At 40.8% G+C, this 23,298-nt stretch overlaps 1 protein-coding gene and 1 pseudogene across 1 annotated transcript in view; one reads left to right on the top strand and one right to left on the bottom strand.

Moving 5' to 3' along the window:
* The window catches only part of CDH17 (cadherin 17), a 105,688-nt gene that overhangs the window by 61,960 nt on the left and 20,430 nt on the right, over positions 1 to 23,298 (bottom strand). The window lies entirely within an intron of this gene.
* Positions 9,967 to 10,072, top strand: LOC122905641 (annotated as a pseudogene).

Below are 23,298 nucleotides of genomic sequence, written 5' to 3'. Positions count from 1 at the left end.
AATTATAAAGGCTTTTCCTCTGCTTTGCAGGATAAAGGGTTAGCATGGTTCTGAGAGCTGTGTGTTTCACCATTATGAATTATACATGTTTATAATTTGTAAAATTATCTGGATCTTATCATTTCATATGTTCTGCCTTGTGTTTCAGGATAAACACCACCGCATTTTAGGAATTCATTTTCATGTAAAAGTGAAACATTGCTAGTTCAATAGCTTAACACAGACTCAGGAATAATGGGAATAAAGAAAATGTAATTGGTAAATTACTGCTTCCCCTTTACCAAAGGAAAGGAGATGTAAATGATTTATACGAAAGAAACAAATGAAGAGTTGAAAAGATCTGGGCAGATGCTTTTAACTGATTCACGGTGTTTAAAACATTTTACCACTTTTGTCTAACGTTTTAACTGTTCCTGCAACATTAGCCCTTGAAAATATATCAGTAATGTTGTAATTTATTGACAATGTGAGTTAGGAGGGAATAAAGCTAAGATTGCATCCCAGATAAAAACTCCAGGAAAACTTGGAATTATTCTTAAAATTCTAAGTATGTTACATTTCTAATATTTTTACTCTTGACACCTCAAAGTAAATGAGATCTATGAATGTTAAGTTTCTCCGTCTTTCATGCACTTGTATTTTAACATCTACTTTTTGTGTTACATAGCCTGTATTTGGGAGCATTTTATAATGAGTTTATCAACACACATGCCTCACAAACAGAAATGTACAAGAATATTTTCAGTTACTTATTTAATATCTCTCTTGCTCTTGATAACTTAATGATGGCACAAACTTTGTCTTCCATGGGCACTCAGTAAACACTTTTTAGAATCAAACTCATTTCAGTTGCTTAATTCAGTAATTCCAAAGAGTCAGGATTACACGCAGGCTCACAGGAACCCAAACAAGTAAAGGATTTTACACCCCTACAAACCAATATTTTACATCCTTTGTTCAAATTTATTTAGTGAAACGAGGTGAAATTAATTTTCTGCTAGTGAATGTTTTAGTCAGAGAAGCAAAATTTTCCCTGGTTACTTTCACTGGCCAGGACAGTGTCCATTTTCTGATAAACTCACGCAACACAGGTCTGTTTCACAAAGCTCGGATACTTGTGTCTAGGTTTGCTTGAGTCTGGGTTTTTGTGTTGTTACTGCTGTTTACAGTGGCAGCAGAGGGGGGCAATTTTCCAAAGCAGAACACTTTCAGGAACTATTAAATGATGTAAGACTCAGCTCAAATACATCACTAATTCCAAGTAAGAAACACTAGACCATACATCGTGCTATTGCAAAATTTCATTGACAGTCACCTGTGCTCCTCCTAAAAATAGGAGGAAAAAAGACAGTTTGAGGCTAACAGAGGTTGGGGTATTCCCCCTCACTACTTGGACAAACATGGACCCAGTTTATAGTTGTTTCTTCCAAGAATACTCTAACTCCATCAGTAGCTGGTTGCTCCCAGCAACAGCCCAAAAGGCGGTGTCCTTTATCAGGCTCTAGTTACCGTGTCAGGAAATGGCTGACTAATCCTATGAATGGAGTGGCTAGTAAACATCCCCATCATCAGCCATACAGTGGACAAAGGTCTTATAGAGCTTTCTAAACCTGGAGAGTTTGTTAAAACTGGGCCTTACACCATGAAATCCTAGTTCGCTAAGTCTGGGAGGCATCCCAGGAGTGGACATTTTTAAAGGACTCTGGAATTCTGATGCAAGTGATCACGTGACCCCTTGTCACATGACACATGTGTGAGAAACACATGCTTAGGGATCCTGTGTTTTATTTGTCCATAGGTAGCAAAACCCATACTTGAGATCAATTTTCCCCCACAATTTAGGATCCATTTCTGCAGATTCTGTCTCAGACAGTGATGCAGTTGGTTTGATATCATACCTGCAGATTGGATCCAGAAGATCCAAATATGCACATCTTCCCTCAGACACTTTTTCTGGGTCTATGGAACTTTGTATTAGACCTCAGATTTTCTTTAAATTCCAAGAAATTACAATAACCTTGTTGGTTTCCCGAGACCTATCTCTATGTCCCTTATCAGATTTCACCAATGTGAACATTTGCTCACAGCTGGTTCACTTTCAGGCCATAGCATCTGTCTTCTGCCTCCTCTATCCCATTGAATCTGCACATGCCATTCTCTGTTGGTGGGTCACTCATTAGACACCAGAATGTTGGGACTGCCTCTGAAAATTTAGTCCTTAGGAAGTATTTCCTAGAGAGGGAAAATAGTCTTTTTGACAGTAATGAAACAACTAGACATCCACACACAAAAAAGTGAAGTTGGACCCCTCCTTCACACAAGTCAGAAAGACTAACTCAAAATGGATCAAAGCACTAAGAGCTAAAGCTATAGAAGTCTTAGAAGGAAACTGTGGTAAATCTTCATGACCTTGGGTTTGTCAGTGGGTGATTTCTTAGATATGATGCCAAACACAAATAACAATAGAAAAAAAAACCTATTGAATGTATTGAAAATTAAGATTTTTTTCCTTCAAAGGACAGTATTAAAAAAATGAAAAGAATTCACAGAATGGGAGAAAATATAGCAACTCTTATTTAAGAAGGGAATTGAATCTAGAACATGATAAAAAAAATCTTACAATAAAAACCCTATCAAATTGGACAAAGGATTTGAACAGACATTTTTTAAGAAGATATACAAATAGCCAACATGCACATGAACTGAGGCTCAACATCATTATTAATCAGCAAAATGGAAATTAAAACCACAGTAAGCTACTACTTCACACCCGTTAGGGTAACCATAATAACAAAGACAGACGACAACAAGTATTGGAGAGGAAATAGAGAAGTCAGAGTCCTCATACACTTCTGGAGGGAATGTAAAATGATACAGCAACTTTGGGAAACAAGAATGAATATTTCCTCAAAAACTTGAACATAGAGGGGGCGCCTGGGTGACTCAGTGGGTTAAAGCCCCTGCCTTTGACTCAGGTCATGATCTCAGGGTCCTGGGATCGAGCCCCGTGTCGGGCTCTCTGCTTAGTTGGGAGCCTGCTTCCCCCCTCGGTCTCTGCCTGCTTCTCTGCCTACTTGATCTCTCTCTCTATGTCAAATAAATAAATAAAATCTTTTAAAAAAAAAAAAAAAACCTTGAACATAGTGTTACCATACAGCCCAGTGACTCTAGGTATCCTAGGTATCTATCCAAGAGAGATGAAAATGTATGTCCAGACAAAATCTGGTACATGAATGTTCATAGCAGCATTTTTCATAATAGTCGAAAGTGAAAACAACCCAGGTGTCCATCAACTGATGACGGGTTGGATAAAAGTGGTTCACCCAGCCAAGAGAATATTATTCATACACAAAAAAGAATGAAGGAGCAATATGAGTTACAACATGGAGCACACTGAAAACATTATGCTGGGTAAAAGAAGCCAAACCTATGAGGCCAAACACCATATGAATCTATTCATATGAAATGTCCGGAATAGGCAAATTCATAGAAGTAGAAAGTACATTAATGGTTGCCTGGGGCCAGGGGGTGGGGTAGGAGGTTGGAGGGTTATAACTAAAGGATCTGGGGTTTCTTTTATTGGGGATAAAAATGTTCTAAAATTCTTTGCAATGATGGCTTCACAACTCTGTGAATATACTAAAAACTACCGAATTCTATACGTTAAAGGATGAATTTTATGACATACGAACTTTATCTCGATAAGTATGTTCCCAAAAAAAGGAAGTACTCCCTGTCATCAATCCCACCCTAACAGGAATATTCAAGACATAGGCTAAACATTTTCTGTCACCTCAATCCAGTCCCTTCAAAACAGATCATTTGTGTTCTATTATCACAGATACATTGGAATTTTTTAAATTATTTTATTTTCATTTAAGTATATCTGTCTTACTTATTATTTTTTTTAAGATTTTATTTATTTATTTGACAGAGAGAAATCACAAGTAGGCAGAGAGGTAGGCAGAGAGAGAGAGAGGGAAGCAGGCTCCCTCCTGAGCAGAGAGCCCGATGCGGGACTCGATCCCAGGACTCTGAGATCATGACCTGAGCCGAAGGCAGCGGCTTAACCCACTGAGCCACCCAGGCGCCCTGTCTTACTTATTATTTTATCTCCCCTTTTATCTCCCCCCACAGGGCGTTTGGTTCCATCTCTTAGGGCTTCAGCTTAGCTAGTTCAACACTAGAAACACCTCTGACCTCTCCACTGTCTTTCTACTAATCCTAGTAACTCGAGAGACGAAGAGGAGAAAATTCTCCTCTCTTTGTTTTCCTGCTCAGGATACCATTAAGCCTAGTCTCACTAACAACTCAGAATGGCTGGAAAAAAAACCCTATTATCCTAAGCCTGGAATTTCCCAGTTGCTGTATGATAAAATACAGGAACCAAAATCTCACTTCTGTGATCCACTGAATGGCCCTGTGGAAACTGGGCACATAGAAACACTCCACAGTGCAGAGGTGGGGTGGAGGGAAAGTGATAAGGACGGAATCTACTGGAGAGTCCTTCGCCTCATCATCAAGTGCTCAGGGCGCCAGGTCACCTTTCTAGCAAAGCATGGAGGAGACGGAGCAGAGCATCTTAAATGGCCGGAGCCCGCTTCCCCAGCTGCCCCGGCTGAAATCTGAATGGCCTGACCATGAGGCCGCTCCAGATGGGCTTTTTACTCCTGAATCTTCCTGGGGCTGCTGCCTCAGCATGAGAAACAGAGGGAATTGCCTGGAACTACAACTATAGCCAAACAGGTTTACAAGACAGAGGTAGCTGTACCTGCCCTAAGTCTCCACTTTGTACAAAAGAAAACCAGAAACATGGAAAAACACAAGGCTTGACAAAAAGTCTGCCAAAACCCATCGTTCTTTTTTAATCTAGGAAAGAGTTATCTGAATACAAATAATAAATTTTAGGGCGCCTGAGTGGCTCAGTTGGTTAAGTGTCCGACTCTTGATTTCGGCTCAGGTCATGATCTCAGGGTCCTGGGATGAAAGCCCGTGGCAGGCTCTGAGCTCAGCTGGAGAGTCTGCTTGTCTCCCTCCCTTTGCCCCTCCCCCCCAACTCTCTTTCTCTCTCTCTCCTCTCTCAGATAAATAAACAGTTATAAAAAGAAAATAATAATAATAATGTTTTAGCTCAGGAGTTCTCACACCTGACTGCAGAGAATCGCAGGCATCCTGATGGGTGCGTCTTGGGTGAAGGCTGCCAGCAATCACCCTGAAAGTCGTCCTTGGTGCCTGGGCCCTGCTGAGTGGAGCCCCATGGGTCTCACGTCCGCATGCCAGGCCCTTTTCTAACTGCTCCCCCTCTTTATTAGCTCACTTAATCTTCACAACAACCCTGAGATGGCTATTATTATTACTGCGCAAAGAAAAAAATTGAGGAACAAAGAAGGTAAAAATGGACTCTCCACGGTTTAAATCCAGGTAAGAATAGAAGAAGAAAATCCAAGCAATTATCAGTTACCCTCAGCTAACGGCTCCTGCCTGTAGACAGCGTCTCTGCCAGGCTCTACTCACCCACAAGGTACAGCACTCAGACAGGTTCAAGTTCACCAAGCAGCCAGATCAGCCCGCAGATCCACAGCCGAAATAGCAGCCCTTGCTCCCTAATACAGCTCCCGTTAGCTGTCCATCCCACGCCCCCTTTCCTGAGAATTACGTAACCAGGAATCCTGTCCCCACTGAGAAACCTGCCCAGGGCTCGTTCCCAGTAAGAGTAACCCTGACCACTTTGTCTCACAGAGCATTTTCCACCCCAGTCTTCTCTCCACTGATGGCCCCAGGGTTTCTCCTGACCCCCCCTTGTCGTGGAACACTACCATCACCTGGCTGGCTTGGGTTCAGTCCCATTCGGTGTCTGTCTTTCAGCTGCTCTGGAGGAAGGTCCCCCTTTCCCAGAACTAATCAGGAAGTGGTTAGCTTTACTCTATCTAGCTCAGCTCAGACAAGCCAAGCCTAGTGACCAATACTGCTCAGAGTTATACATAATGCCAGGCCCCCCTTGCTCCCAGCAACAACTGAATTACCTCTGATTTGGTGGATTTCTAAAAACTACCCTCCCTTTAGTGACTGAATATTCTCTCCATTATTAGACTATAGTGTGGCTCCCAATACAGCCATGCTGACTTGTGGACCTTCGTTCTGGAATTTAACATGAGTCTACAGGGACTTTGGGCTATGAAAATTAATTTTCTTCTCTCTTTGGAATACAAAGCTTTTTGGTCCTTTTCTTTTTTTGGTCATGAAGCAAAGGAATGTGGAGAGAATTGCCAGGGAACTCGTCCTGGGGTCACGGTGCCAGTGGCACATTTCCCAAGCCTGACACAGGCAGGAAGAACTTATTTCTCCCCATCTTTCTCCAACTCCATGATAAATTAGTGTACTGTTCTTTAAGGCAGAGTTTTCAAGATGACAGACTTCAGAAACTGGCAAGTTGGGATCTGAATCCAGTTCAAACGCTATTCTTTGACTTCTATATGCATCACCAGCATGAATTTGGAAATCTTGGACTAGACCTTTGATACCACACCCCCCAACTCTGTGCTCATCGCTTCAGTGGCCTAGTCAAGGGGGTGAAACACTAAGGTGCATTAGAGGTCTTTGTAGAGAGCTCTGAACTCTGTCTAAAAATGGGACCACGATATTTAAGTGTATGTTGAAGGTGGAAAGAGAAGATTCCCAACATTTCCCATTAGTGACTTTTCTTTTTTTGTTTGTTTGTTTAAAGAAGGGATTTTTTTTTTAAGATTTTATTTATTTATTTGACAGAGACATAGCGAGAAAGAGAACAGAAGCAGCGGGAGTGGGTGAGGGAGAAGCAGGCTTCCCACAGAGCAGGGAGCCTGATGCAGGGCTCAATCCCAGGTCCCATGACCAGGTCCAGGGATCCCATGATCCCTGAGATCATGACCTGAGCCCGAGGCAGCGACTTAATGACTGAGCCACCTAGGCGAACCCATTAGTGACTTTTCTAAGGAGGTTTTCAACTCTACTCTACCTGCCTTAAGCATCTGCTCCTGCCAACCACACTCAGACCAGAAACCAAGAACAATTAGCCTCATCTGTCACAAACCTAAGTAACTAGGAGGCTAGTCACCCTATCTTGTGGTATCAGAGACTGCTAGACAACTAAAATTAAAATCTGGTGTCTTTACCACACCAAACAAAATACAAAGGAAGTCACAGAAAGTTAAGCTCAAATCTTCGTGTAAGGTCTATTTTAAAAGCTAATCTATTAAAAAAAAATAGCTAAAATACAACCAACATTGATGAGAAAGCTTGAGATGAATCATGAGACATCAGAGTAGATGCAATTTGGACGTAGCATTTCTCACCAAATGATTTCTGGAAGTATGGGAGGAACTTGGTTTCTATCGGTAGCTGACTGGATAGTTGCTCTGATTCTACAGCCCTGCAGCAACAGCTTCATCTTTTGTGGAGCCTACAATTCTCCCCTTGAGGAACTTGGCACAATTTTCAAATGTCACCCATCTGATTCGTCCACAAGTTATTTTTTACCATCTGTTCATCTACTGAATTTAAACACGTTCTTCTACTGGATTTTAGGATGAGTCCCGACTCTTGTTTCACTATTTACTCCGAGAAATAAACAGCTATTTTGATTATCTCTGTTTAGAGAATTATCTATTCTATACCAGGCATCGGGCAAAGTGCTTGGCTTATGTAATCTCTAATGTGCACAAGTCTGAAAAGTAGATCACAGTCTCCAAGCCCCATTTACAACTGAGGAAATGGAAACTCAGAGGAGTCAAATATCTTGCTCCAGGACACATAGCTGCTAGATGACCCAGCTACCATTTGAACTCGGATGTGGTAACTCGAGATCTTTGCCACTGTGAACACTGTTCCTGATTTACAGGGACATCCTAGTTACAGCTTCTACTCCGGACACCATGACCACTTCCTTTCTCTTATCATTTGGCCTCACAGTGACTCCTCTGCCACTAACAGGAAGAGGTCTTAGTATACACCCAGCTCTTTTTTCTAATAATCTAAAGAGCAGCTCTGGGGAATTTATGCCAAAACTAGAATTGTTGCTTTTGGCAAACTCTCTGATATTTAAGTAGGCAATGTTAAACCAGTCCTATTTATTCCTATGCTCCTATATTCTGTCCAGGACATATTTATATAAATTCATCTAGAGTACTCTGTCCAAATTCAGAGCTCTCCATTTCAGAAGCCTCCTGGCCTCACTAAGATCCTCCTGAGGTGGTAACAACTGGTGGTCACTTCCTTTAGCATTTTCCAAACTTAAGTCATGTCTGCTGTGCTGGGCAGGGAAGAATGCTAGCATCACAGGGAAAAGTTTCTCTTATAGACATCTTTTAATAAATAAATGAAGTGAGTGATAGAATTCAGATCTTACCATTTTACCAAACCTACTGGAATAGTATAGGCAAATCATAAAGAGATAAACTGGTCACCATATGCCACCTGGTAGAAGTACGCAATACTGTCTATGGAGGAGTCATGTTGAAAAAAAAAAAAATGCACCTGAATCAGACCAAACCTCCTCCTTTAGAGTGTAGACCCAACAATGTAAGATCTCCTGGCATTGATTGCATAGAAGATGCAGTAACATTCTCTATGAAGACAACTTTTACAACCACTATTGACAAAAGCAAAAGATACAGCATTAGAATGCAATTTAATAAAGGCTTTTCTGCAGGGGTTTAAACTAATGAAATCCCACCTAGTGATTAATTTGACTCACAGAAGATTGCAGAAGGCCCATAGGAGTATCTGTAGGCTATAGTCAGATACCAAAGGCTTCATCCTGGCCATTGTGTATGACTTGAATTTTCTCATTTTAACATTTTGTAATAGAAAATTTCAAACAAAGACAATAGTGGAGAGAATAACTTCATGAACCCCATGGACCATCACCCGGCTTCAGCAATGATCAGCTCATGTCCAACCTTGTTTCTTCTCTGTCTTCCTTGAACCACGTGATCCTTCACCCCAGAGCATCCAAACCAGCTTCTGAGAAAAAAGAAAATGGTGATCTTGTCTGGAGACAGCCCTCTGGTCAACTCTGCTGAAGGTAGAAAGGTCCTCCCTTACCTAGAATACAGGCCAGGCTTGTCAACTTGTAAAATCCTGTCAGCTTTGCCCTCTGCCTGTCTACTGGTGTTTGAAGTATAGAAGCTCCTTTGCTTACAGACCATTTGGATTCTTGGAGCCTTTTTCCACCTCTATTTGTGCTCAACACCATACAAATTACTTTTAACATCTCTAGTTTGTGGTAGACAATATTGAGGAACTTTCGTATCTTAACTGCAGACCCTGGTGAGTTTGGCTCTTAACCACAGAAGTTTGTGAGTTCCACCTCTGAACCAAAGAATTTTCTGAGTGGATAAGACTGTATTAACAGCTCAGATAACCACCTTCCAGGTCCAAATCAAATAGCTAAGTCTTTGCCTGGTGGCTGCTACCCTCTTCTGATTAAAAACCTTCATGAATATGGCAAAGATCCATTCCTCATACCACACACCAAAATACATTTCAAATAGATCAGAACTTTCTTTTAAAAAAATTTTAAGAACTATACAAGTACTAGAAAGTGAGTTCCTCTACGACCAGGAAATGGAAAAACTTCCCTAACTCAAAACAAGAAACAACAATGAAAACATTGAGAAACTTAATACTAATTTATTTAAAAATTTTGCATGGACATGAACACCTAGAGCAAATTAAAAAGAAATGATAAATTAGGGGGAAAACATATGCAACGATAATGGAGAGAGGGTTGATATATTTAGTGTATAGGACCTGCTAAAAATAGAAACAAAAAGGACCCCAAAAAAGTGGATGAATGGGCAAGCAATATGAACAACAGTTCATAATGAAAGGAATGCAAATGGCCCTAAGACATATGAAGAAAAAAACACTGTACCTCATTAAAAATGAGAAAATTGTAAATTTAAAACTATTACTTATCTGATTAACAGCTTTGCGCAGTGGCAGTATCGTAGCCAATGAGGTTTATCCGAGGCGCGATTATTGCTAATCGAAACTTACCTGATTAACAAATACCTAAATACAAGCCCTGTTGAAGAGGCTATGGGGAAACGTTACTCTCACACACTGCTAGTGGGAATGCGAAATGATACAAACCCATGGATGGGAATTTGGCAAGGTTAGCAAAATTACACTTACCCTTTGTCTTAGAAATCTCACTTGTAGGAATTATCCCATCAAGACACTGAAAAAATTTTCCAAAGATAGATGTACAAGGTTATTCATCGCAACACTAGTAATTACTAAAAACTGAAAGCAACCAAAATGTCAACCAATAAGGTTGTGATACATCCATTCAATGAATGGACAGTTACAGTTGTTAAAAGGAATGGGATTGAACTCTACGGAAACCATATGGAGCAAGCTCTAGGATATAGTAAGTGAAAGAAGCAACATTTCTAAAAAGTGTATATAGTATGCTACTATTCATCTACTCTCTAAGAAGATACAGATATATATATCTGTGTGTAAAACTATGTACATATATAAAAACATACATACGGGCACTTGCTTATACAGATCTTCCTTGCTTTATGATGTGGTTATGTCCTGATAAACCCAACATAAACTGAAAATTTTTTAAGTGGAAAATATATTTAATACATGCAACCCACTGAACTTCATAGTTAGCCTACCCAACCTTAAACACACTCAGAACACTGACATTAGCCTACAGTCAGGCAAAAATCATCTCACACAGAAGCTGTTTTAAAAAAGGCAGCCTTCAGAATGGGAGAAGATATTTGCAAATAACATATTTGATAAAGGGTTAATATCCAAAATCTATAGAACCAATCAAACTCAACACCCAAAAAACAAATAATCCATTTAAGAAATGGGCAGAAGACACGAATAGACATTTTTCCAAAGAAGACACCCAGATGGTCAACAGACAAGGGAAAAGATGCCCAACATCATTCATCGTCAGGGAAATATGAATCAAAACTACAATGAGATGCCACCTCACAGCAGTCAGAATGGCTAAAATTAACAACATGGGAAATAACAGGTGTTGGCAAGGATGTGGAGAAAGGGGAACCCTCTTAACACTGTTGGCAGGAATGCAAACTGGGGCAGCCACTCTGGAAAACAGTATGGAGGTTCCTCAAAAAGCTAAAAATGGAACTACCCACTGACCCAGTAATTGCACTACTAGGTATTTACCCAAAGAATACAAAAATACCGATTCAAGGGGATACATGTACTCCAATGTTTATAGCAGCATTATCAACAATAGCCAAATTATGAAAAGAGCCCAAATGTCCATTGACTGTGAATGGATAAAGAAGTTGTGGTATACAGGGGTGCTTGGATAGTTCAGTCAGTTCAGTGTCTGACTCTTGATTTCCACTTGGGCCATGATCTTGGGGTCCTGGGATTGAGCCCAGCATCGACCTCCCTGCTCAGCGGGGATTGTGCTTGAAGATTTCCTTCCCTCTCCCTGTGCCCCTCTCCCAGATCATGTTCTCACTCTCTCACTCTCTGAAGTAAATAAATATAATCTTTAAAAAAAAAAAAAGAGGTTATGTCATACATATACAATGGAATATTACTTTGCCATAAAACAAAATGAAATCTTGCCATTTCCAACAACATGGATGGAGCTAAAGTGTATTATGCTACATGAAATAAGTCAATGAGAGAAAGGCAAATACCATATGATTTTACTCATGTGTGGTATTTAAGAAACAAAATGAACAATCATCATGGGGGGAAGAGAGAGAGGCAAACCATAAAACAGACTCTTTTTTTTAAAAAAAGATTTTATTTATTTATTTGACAGAGAGAGATCACAAGTAGGCAGAGAGGCAGGCAGAGAGAGAGAGAGGAGGAAGCAGGCTCCCTGCTGGGCAGAGAGCCCGATGCGAGACTCGATCCCAGGACCCTGAGTTCATGACCTGAGCCGAAGGTAGCGGCTTAACCCACTGAGCCACCCAGGCACCCCATAAAACAGACTCTTAATTACAGAGAAGTAACTGATGGTTGCTGGAGGGGAGGTAGGCAGGGAATGGGCTAACTGGGTGATGGGGCACCCGTGATGAGCACTGGGTGTTGTGTGTCACTGATGAATCACTAAATCCTACACCTGAAACTAGTAGTACTGTATATGCTAACTAACTGGAATTTATATAAAAGCTTGAAACAAAAAAAAAAAAGAAGAAAACTTAAAAGTCAATTGAACATCTGAAATGTCACCACCCAGAGAAGACCATGAACATTTTGCTGACCTTCTTGGGTCTTTAATTTTACAAAAATGCTGTTCTGTAATCTGTTTTCATTCACCAGTATGTTGTGAACCTCCTTTCCATGTCAATAAATATCACTCAAAAATTTTTGAAAAAGGGGCACCTGGGTGGTTCAGTGGGTTGGGGTCTCTGCCTTCAGCTTGGGTCGTGGTCCCGGGGTCCTGGGATCGAGCCCCAGGTCGGGCTCTCTGCTCAGCGGGGAGCCTGCTTCCTCCTATCTCTCTGCCTGCCTCTCTGCCTACCTGTGTGTAATTTCTGTCTGTCAAATAAATAAATAAAATCTTTAAAAAGAAAAAAGTTTTAAAAAACTATTTTATAATCAAGTGTTAATATCTCTTGTAATTTATTGACTGTTGTAGTGAAAATGAAAAACGAAGGGTTGAATGGTTACAAAATGGTTGTGAGTACATTGGTTGTTTGCCCCCATGATTTCCTGGGTGACTAGGAGCTGTGACATCCCCTGCTCAGCATCATGAGAAGATCGAACTGCGTATCAGGAAAAAAAAATCCAAATTCAAAACTTGAAGTACCATATCTACTGATGTGTATCACTTTGTAAAGTGTACAAAAGTTGTAGAGTATTGTACTTGTAAAGTTGAAAAATCATTAAGTTGAACCAGCATAAGTCTGGAACTATCTGTACTTTAAAAAATAGAAGAATAAGCCACACTTGTTTAATGGTCACCATGGCATGGGGGTACACCTGGCTGGCTCAGCTGGAAGAGCACGGAACTCTTGATCTCAGGGTCATGAGTTTGAGTCCTACGTGGGGTGTAGAGATTACTTATAAAAGTGTTTTTTTTTTTTAACTTACAAATATAGTTACCATTAGGGAAGAAAGGGATCAAAGTGCAGAGGACAAGAATTAGAGCTAGAAATTCTCTCGGTGTGACTCAGTGTATAGATTTGACCTCAGAACCACATCAATTCTTTACACAGTTAAAAAATAATCTTAAATCAAAATGAAAAGAAAACAATTCCTAAAAATTGAAAGCAAATGAAACAAATGAACTTCACTTTTGTATTGGGCTGACAACATAAACACTGAAAGGAATTAATCCAAGTATTTTAAAACACTAATTTTAAAACACTATGTATCCCTAGTGGGATAGATCTTAAGGACAAAAATAATTTTAAAGAATCTTAAACTGTTTCAGACATCATACTGTTAGTAATGACATTATTATTGTTATTCTGAAACATAGTAAAGCAGAAAGTAATTATGTTAATATTGTTTGGAACCAGGATTTTAGGCAGAAGAGAGAAAATATGCAAATACAAAATCAAAGAAGCTAAATAAAAAACCAAGCTCACTAAATCCAAATTCAAAATATTAGCTGGAACTCATGATGTACTTTACACTAAATATTTTTTATCATTCTGTCCACTGAAACAGCCTGGAAACAATGACGAACTTGTAAGCAACGGCCAGCCCTACAACCGGTTTGTGATCTTTAAATATCATTTTTCACAAAAGGAATTAAGCCTCCTTGGAGAAATCGCTGATTCTAGGTTTGCAGCAAGAAATCTACAAAATGTGCCTAGAACATTTGTCATAGCAGACAGCAAGGAAGTTATCAAAAACTGCTGTGGTTGTATCAAAGATTCAGAAGCCAACAGCGAGAGGCTCTCACAAGCAAAAGATGGAAAATTTTGAGAACCAGTAAGAGGAATGACCGCAATATGAATCACACGAAATACGTAAGGTCCATGAGATCACAACAAAAATGTATTCATCACCTTCAGAAGATGTAAAGAACCAATGTATTATTCTGAAAACATGTAAATACAGGGCAAGAATCAAGGATTTAACCTGCCCTTCCTATACAACTGAGTCTCAGGGTCACCAAATATTTTTCAAGAAAAAGCTTCTCTTTAGAGAAGTCTTCTGAGCTAATAAATGAAGGAATATTATCACTTTGCAAACCCCTACTGAAATACTGGATCTCTACATGATGATGACAGACAGACAGCTGATCTCTATGTGCCTTCTGAGAGAAGTTCTACGATACCACGTATGAAGACTTCTCAAGGAAAATTTGTACATGCCTCAGATCAGATCTCCAATTCTAGAATGTAAGTCTAACACCTTGTTTGCGGGAAATGCTGGTCAGAGAACAGGTTATGGATGAAATGACATCTCAGGTTGCAAAATACGAAATGTGAGAGTCTATTGGACAAATGACTCGTGTTCTTCTGTGTCTAAATTGAAAAGGGGAAGGGGAGGAGGGAGAAGAGGCCTCTAGATTGAAACAAATTTAAGAGAATTTTTGGACCTGATTGACACAATCGGTTCTTTCTAAAGAGTGGGGGTGGGGGAATGAAACAGGAGAATTCTAATGTTGTCCATTTTTAGGTGTGATAACAGTTATGAGGTTTCAGTTCTTAAAGAGTCCTTATCATGTAGAGATATATAAGGAAAGAGTTACAGGTTAAGTGGTTTACTGTCTGGGGCTTGCATCAGAAGAACCCATTCAGGCTGGGAGGATGGGTAGTGATGGGGACAGAAGTGAAACCAGGTCAGACTTGAGCTAGTAACAGCTGGAGCTGGGGGATGGCACATGGGATTTCATTACATGGTTCTCTCTACTCGTATTTGCACTTCTAATTTTCTACTAGGAAATGTTAAGATGAGGAGCACCTGGGTGGCTGAGTCAGTTAAGCTTCTGCCTTTAGCTCAGGTCATGATCCCAGGGTCCTGGGTTCGAGCCCCACATCTGCCTTCCTGCTCAGTGGAGAGTCTACTTCTCCCTGTCCCTCTCCCCCGGCTCCTGCTCTCACATGCACATGTACTCTCGCTCTCTAATAAATAAATGAAATATATTTTTAAAAAAACAAAAAAAAAAGTTAAGATGAGAAAATTCAAGTCACATACACACACACACACACACGCACGCACACACATCCTGACCTTCCCTAACTTCTCATTCTTGAGCAGAGGATCTGGGTCAATAATGGGTGAGTAGTAGGTTTTGTTTGTTGTTTGTTTGTTTCTTTAAATAATCAAGACATTTCCTTTTTTAAAGACAGTCATGAGCACAGTCTAATTGGAAAGCTGCCTGAGAAGAGACTATTCTATGCTAAGACCATGAGCTGAATCCTCTGCTTCACATTCTGGATCTGTCCTTTTGGAAACTTTAAATGAAGGCTCCTGAATTAGAAGGTAAATCTGAAGGTCAAGGTCCTAAAATACTAGTATTGAAACATAAAAACCATTCTCCTTTGTTAGCATCTAAATGCAAAGCCTCTTGCAGAAGCTGGGACTTGTGGCCAAATGGGTGCAGAATGAAACAGAGCGTGTGCAGACACAGGAGTCTGTGACCTGGGAGTGAGGGGAATGAAGGGGGGGCAGGGGCTAGATTGTCCTCTGGAGACTAAGCCCCAGGAATTTGCAGCCACCGTGGGAATGTCTTTAGCCTTTCACAGCATACTTCGGGGTTCTCTGTCTCCAGTGGTCAGGGAAATCAGAGCTGATTATAGGGAGGTTCAGAGAGGTCAAATAATTTTCTTAGAGTCACACAGCTGGTAAGTGACCTACTTTGTCCTCCAACCCAGGGAAGACTGCCTGCAAAACCCTTTCTCCACTGTCTGGGTCTGGCAGGCCCCAGGGCAGCACTTAGTGGATACTGATGACAGGTGTCCACACGGGGGTCATTCACAGAGCATTTCCTGGGCAAAAATCCTAACCCTTGAAATAAAGGTAACAGCACTGCCTGGGACAGGATGAATATCTTGTTACAGAAGGCAAATGAGTTCAGAAGACAACTCATGGCCTTGGTCATTTATCTAGGTGGCAAATTCAGGACGAAAGCATTCTGAAAGCCTGGTGGGTGCTGGCGAGCAGTGAGTAAAAAGGAATTGTATCTCACATCTCCTTTTCCCCATCACCTTATATCACTTTTAAATAGATCATGAATGATATTTTTAAAGACAGATGCAGTCCCTTTTCCCCTGTGGCAAGTAACACTCTTTTATTTAGCATCCTATTGATTAGAAAGGAGGGGTATGATACAATGAGTATTGATCGCCGTAAAGATGACCCAGAGGCAGCAAAATGTCCTGAAGAGGTTTGTGACTCATCAAAATGCAATTATATTCCAGAGAGGCAGAGCTTTATATATCTCATATTGGATTAAATTTATCTGATAAATGTTCAGCTGCATACGGCAATGTGAAATCTACATAATCAGAATACCCGCCTCCCCAGAAGAACATGTTCTCTGTCCAAGCTACACTGGCTTTCCTGCCTTTGGATCTAAACAAATATGACTTCCGCCAAAATATTTACTCCATCACATGAAGATTTTGGAGAAAACAGACTTAAAACTGAATTGGAAAGAATATGGTAGAAAATGATTGCCCAGTACATAAGGGGAGGCTCCCAAATCTATCGTGTGTAAGGAAACAATATACGTAAAGGCTCCTGGGTGACACCTATGGTTATTATTGTCATGTTAGAATTATTAATATCTTACTAACCTCCTGTAGGTCCTTAAAATAGAACTACATGGATGCAAATTGGGCTGTGCCCTCAGAAGAGGAGTGGGTGTATGTTTTTGGTCTTAGCTTGAGCTCAGATTCACTTGAACACAGTGCAATCTAATAAACACCATGCTATTCTTCATTTACTGCTTTTAGTTTATCCCAAATGAGCAAATACACATAAAGCAGGCAAAAGAACAAAAAGACCATTCCTAAAATGCAAAATCTTCCTGGGAACATGCTGTGAGCTGGGCTGTCCAGTGGAGACCCTCAGCTGATATAAAGCAGCAGAGAATGTGATGTGTATCTATACAGAAAGATATCTCTTTTTAAAGAATTGACTCAGGCAATGATGGAGGCTAGCATATCCACAATCTGCAGGATAAACAAAAAGGCTTAGAACCAGAAAGAGCCAATGCTACAGTTCAAGTCCAAAGATCATCTGCTGACAGAATTCACTCTTGCTTGGGGGTCGGGGGGTTGGGGGCATGGAGAATCAGTCTTTTGTTCTATGCAGGCCTTCAACTGATTGAGCAAGGCCTCGAGCCCACCCACATTGGGGAGAGCAATCTACTTTATTCAAGTTCACTGATCTAAATGCTCATTTCACCCAAAAACCCCCCTCACAGAAATATCAGAATATTGTTTGACCACGTATCTGAGCCTCATGCCCAGCCAAGTTGACACATAAAATTAACCCTCACAATCTCTCTCTCTCACTCACATACATTTCTCTTACATCTTGAGCAAGAGTCATCCCAAAATGAGGAAGGAAGCATCTAGGTTGGGATGCCAAACACCAGGGTTCTTGTAGAAACCTCCAAAGAAACCACATGCCCAATGAGAACATCACTGCATCAATTCCAAGGTAAGATTTAATCTCTTCTTCTCTAATGAGAAAAATAATCCATTGATTGAGAAAATAGGCATGATTTATCTAAGATGCTATTTTTCAAACCCATGAGCTAAATAGTATTTTCCCATTTATAGACAGAGAACCTCTTTTCAGTTAAGTGATTTGCCTTAGCATCTATCAACTAATAGAAGAATCTAAGTCTGAATGCAGAGCTGCAAATTCCATATGACTTGTGACTTCTCTTTATGCCTGTGCCAGAAGTAAGGAAAGCATGAAGTGCAGACAAAATGCCTATAACAGAAGAAACCTGTGACAGTCTGTCACACTATATGTGGTTCCATGGTTTCGTGTAGGATTAGGAACGCTCATGCGCATGTACGTCCAAGCCAATAGACTGAAAACCATACCTCCTCTTCTTTTTAAAAAAAAACTTTTATTTATTTATTTGGCAGAGAGAGATGCAGAGAGATGCAGGGAGAGAGGGAACACAAGCAGCGGGACAGGGCGAGAGAGAAGAAGGCTTCCTGCTGAGCAGGGAGCCCAATGAGGGGCTCAACCCCAGGATCCTGGAATCATGACCTGAGTTGAAGGCAGATGCTTAACGACTGAGCCACCCAGGCGGACCCCTATACCTCCTCATCTAAAGAGATGCTTTTGGTAGCAAGACACACCCATATTTCTCTATCTCACACCCACTTGATGATCATCACCTGTTGCAGGTTCTCACTGAGGCCCTGGAAAGGCCCTCACCAGCCATTTGCTGGGTCTCTTATCTCCTCCAACCCCAAACTTAGACTAATGACGGCTCGTAGTTTGGGCAGAGCTATTCCAAAGAGCTGCTGAGAGGCAGGCAGCCAGTGGCAAGGCTGTTCTTTGATTACTAGCTGGCCCTTGCTAGCACCCTGGTGACCCACTCCAGGGCTTCCCTTGGGGAACCACATCTTGGGCTCACGCTCAGATGCACCCTAGTTTATGGCTGGGTGTTCCAAGAGTGGACACACCAAGCCAGAGAATCGTAAGAAGAAGATTGGAATAGGGCGCCTGGGTGGCTCAGTGGGTTAAGCCGCTGCCTTCGGCTCAGGTCATGATCTCAGGGTCCTGAGATCGAGTCCCACATCGGGCTCTCTGCTCAGCAGGGGGCCTGCTTCCCTTCCTCTGTCTCTGCCTACTTCTCTGCCTACTTGTAATCTCTGTCAAATAAATAAATAAAATCTTTAAAAAAAAAAAAGAAGAAGATTGGAATAGAATCCTTATGCTGTTCGCTTTTTAAAGTGTGTGTTAGTATTGGGGCTAGAAAAAGAAATCTGTTTCTTCTTCCTATGCCCTCCCCCCAGATAATCCTACTCCTGCTTTTGTTCAGTGCCTGATCTCAAGTAAGACTGGGAGCCTGGGGACTGCACAAGAGGCTGAGTGCTAGGCAGAGCCACAGTCATGCCGTCCAGATACAGACATAAAAATAACATGCCAATCCATAGAGTATCACCCAACAGGTGCATCCGGGGCAAGGCACATCCATCATGGCCGACTTCTAGTGAGAGTGAGAAGCAGAAAGGAGAAACTCCTCTCCTTCTGTGGTGCCTCTTATAGCAAACAGTGAGCGAGTCCGTGCACATTTGCCAAAGCTCTGAAAATCACGGCTAATGTGAAAAACAATGCAAGAGCTGTTAGTCCACACCAGGGAAGCCACGTGCAAGTAGTAAATTAGAGAAGATGAGAGGTAACAACAGACTGTCCAATGCAACAATAATGACCAGAAACCAGGAAAGTGGCTACCTTCATTCAAAAAACATGTTACTAGCAATAAGGTAATACCTGGATTCCTACAAAGAGAAGAAAATAATACTTTAACACATTCAGATCTCAAAATGACACCAGGAGGTACTTCCATAGTCTTTATGATGATTTTTCTAAGTAAGGAGATAGGTCCAGAGCAGTTAAGTAAACTTGCACACAGTAACAAAACTAGTAAAGTTGGTCCCACCCGGATTCAAAACTAGGAAGTTTGACTCCAAAGTTGAAAACCATAACCCACCACTCTGTTACACTACATTCTAGCTTTGTAATTGTTTTGTGATTATGAGACAGTTATCTGGACTGTTGGGATTTATCATTTTTTAATTCTCACTTTTTTGCATTATAATATCACATGTATTGGTTTCTCATAGAAACTATAATAAAATTTTGTATTTTCTAGCTATTTCATAATTTGGACTTTTTTTTTCCCACCAAATAAGCTCTTGTCTGTGCTATTCCTCTAGCATTTTCCATATATGTGGTGGGTCAAATTTTAACCTAAAATATGTTTTATGTAAAATATGTTTGTTTATGTAAAATATGAGAAATATGTTTGTTTAGGTAAAATTTGTTTATGTAAAATATGAGATCCTTCCACCATACTATGTTGTTTCATTGAGCTCTAATTTCTTTTTCACATATCTATGAGTAAGATGACAGGAAACAGAAGTAAGTGGGTTTTCTCATTTCATTTTTTAGAAAGTTTGTGGGTTTTTTGTTTGTTTGTTTGTTTGTTTTTTACTTAGGGTCTTCCTAAAACTATACCATGGAAATAATCTCATTTGACATCTGGCAACAGGTGAACAATCTGTTTCAAAGTGAATAAAAATTTTATAGGAGTTTTTTTTAATGCCTTTCCAATGCCTTAAACTGCTCTCATGGCGTCACAGGTTGTGCTGTGATCTAACTTCTTAGTTGCCGTGACATCATAATGACATCATAACTTCTTGAAGACTCCATTCTCTCAACTGCAAAAAGGAGCCCATAATCCCTACTTCTTGGAGTTAGAAGATATACCTAAATAATAAAGATAAAGACCCAACACAAGCCCAGTACAAGGAGGGACACAATGAAAGTTAAAATCCCCATGGTTCTCCATGGTCTGAGTTCTACCAGTCATCATGTTGGGTCCGTTATCAAAGGAATGAGACTGAGACAAAGTTATGCAAAGCCTTATTCTATGCCAAGCATTAGAAGTCAGACTGACCAGCCAGGGCCGCCTCCGAAGAGAGCAACGCCCCTTGGTCTTACAGGCTAGTTTTTATAGGGCACAATCGCAGACATCTGCATATGTGGCTTTGGCTGATTGGATGTCTCCTACCTGTGTGTTTTAGTAACGGTTACCTGGAACCAATACTAGTTACTATTGAGGCGTTTATTAAACAACAAAATGGCCTTGTTTTAGGTATGTGTTTTAGTAATAGTTACCTGGAACCGATATAAACAAAATGGCCTTGTTTTAGGTGTGTGTTTTAGGAATAGTTACCTGGAACCGATATAAACAAAACGGCCTTGTTTTAGGTGTGTGTTTTAGCAACAGTTACCTGGAACTGATATCCATAACTGTTGAGACATTTATTAAACAACAAAATATCTACCTAGGCAATATGGAGTCACTATGGCTAAGTCAGCCCAGCCAGGCCCTAGGGGGTTAACATGTTTTAACGTGGAATTGACCCCAACAACCAGTCACATGACTTTGGATATTCTTGATTCTTCTAGAATTCTATTTCCTTGTATGTTGGTCTATCAAAGGGTCCCCCTGACTCTGACTCTGTGATTCCAAGATGTTCTCTGTCCCACCCGTGCCCCTCATTGTGCTCTCTACCCCCCCACCACCACACCCAGACTGCTGCCAGATTTTGGCATCCCTGCTTGCATCTGTTATCTCCAGGACATCCAAATTGAACTAAATGTGCCAATTATGCTCCACTCAAGTAATTGCACAAATTTGAGGCTGCCTCTGTTAAAATGAATGTTTGGGCTGAAGAAAACTCTGCTTGGAAAAGAAAAAAGATACTCAAGTGTGCCAGAGAATTTTCTTAATGCTTTTAATAATCTGGAGTTGGCAGAACTGAGCACTCCTCCAAGCAATGGAAATATCTTGTCTTTGCCTTCATCCAGCATGAGTATACTCTAGTGTTACTGCACTACCACTTCTCACTACTGATTGTCATCTCATTTCATTTGGACACTGGATCAAAGAGAAAGTAAACCGGGGATGAGTAAACTATGGGGTGCTGAATAAATCCAACGATAATTACATACTATCTGCCATTTATTGAGCACTTATGTTGTGTCTAAGTACAATCATTAAGACATATTAAGCAATACCTACAATCGTACTATAAAATATGTAGTATTTATGAAGTAGGAATTTTAATTATCCTTATTTTACAGATAGGAAAACTGAGGCAGAGAAGTGAAGTACTCTGACTTAGAGCCCACACTCCTTACCAGCACACGAGGGTGCCCATGATGGCAACAGTCACAGTGATGATAGTTTATATTTAGTGAGTGTGTGCAATGCACTGGGCACTTTACAAATGTAATACAAAGGGGGAATTTGCTCATTAAAACAAACAAACAAAAAGCTTCTTGGGATGCCTGGATGGCTCAGTTGGTTAAGCGTCTGCCTTCAGCTCAGGTCATGATCCCAGGCTCCAGGGATCGAGTCCCCCCCCCCCCCCCGGGCTCCTTGTTCAGAAGGGAGCTTGCTTCTCCCTCTGCCACTGCTCCTCCCCATGCTTGTGCTCTCTCACGCGCGCTCTCTCTCTCTCTAACAAATAAATAAAAAAGAAACAGCTTCTAAAATGTCCACATTTTAGGGAAGGAGCAAAATTTATCTCAGAGATACATGGTATTTTTGTTTATTCCAGTGGTTTTTTATCCTCATTATGTATTAGAAACACCTGGAAGCTTTTTAAAAATACCAATACCCAGGTGCACCTAGCTGGCTCATCAGTAAAGCACATGACACTTGACCTCAGGGTTGTGAGTTCAAGTTCCACAATGGGCATGGAGCCTCCTTTAAATTTAAAAAGAAAAAAGACTCACAGTATCTAAAACCTACCTTCGGTCCTGAGAGTGGGACTCAGGCACCACTCATTTTTTTTTTTTAAAGAAAGAAATTTTTTTTTAAGATTTTATTTATTTATTTGACAGACAGAGATCATAAGTAGGCAGAGAGGCAGGCAGAGAGAGAGGAGGAAGCAGGCTCCCTGCTGAGCAGAGAGCCTGATGTGGTTCTCGATCCCAGGACTCTGGGATCATGACCTGAGCCGAAGGCAGAGGCTTCAACCCACTGAGCCACCCAGGTGCCCAGAAAGAAATTTTTTTTAAAGAAAATTTAAAAAAAAATTTTTTTTAATCACTTTTTTTTTTTTTAGGGCTTTGGGATAGTCTAGTTGGCTGCTTGTGACTGGTTGTCCCTAGGGTTTCATTACAGGCTTAGGTTCTGGTTTGCTTATGCCTACTGGTTCCTTTGTTGAATTAATTTAGTAGGATCAAGAAGTAGAGAGACACAAAAAGTCAATATGGGGAGATCAACTGGGGGAGAGATCATTTCATAATGATCAGTACTTGAAGTACATGAAACAACTTATTTGGAGGCACCTGGAGTCTTGGAAGCTTGACTACTCTACATTTTCCTGCAAATGGACCCTGAGAGCCTTGTTTGGAGCTTCTAGCTGGGGAGCACCAGTTACTCATATGCCCTTGGCCAAAAAACAATCCTTGTCTACTGGGGAAGGTCATCCTCTTGGACCAAGCATGCAGCTTTTGGTGGGATGCACAAGGATACATGAGGGAAGAAGGGGACATCCACCTGGCCAGCCAAATCAACCATGATGGTCAATGGAGTGACAGATGTCCCCCTCATAT

This window comes from Neovison vison, chromosome 4, assembly GCF_020171115.1.
Source record: "Neovison vison isolate M4711 chromosome 4, ASM_NN_V1, whole genome shotgun sequence".
NCBI lineage: Eukaryota > Metazoa > Chordata > Mammalia > Carnivora > Mustelidae > Neogale > Neogale vison.
The sequence above is the reverse complement of the archived record's forward strand: the minus strand, read 5'-3'. Positions and strand labels throughout refer to the sequence as shown.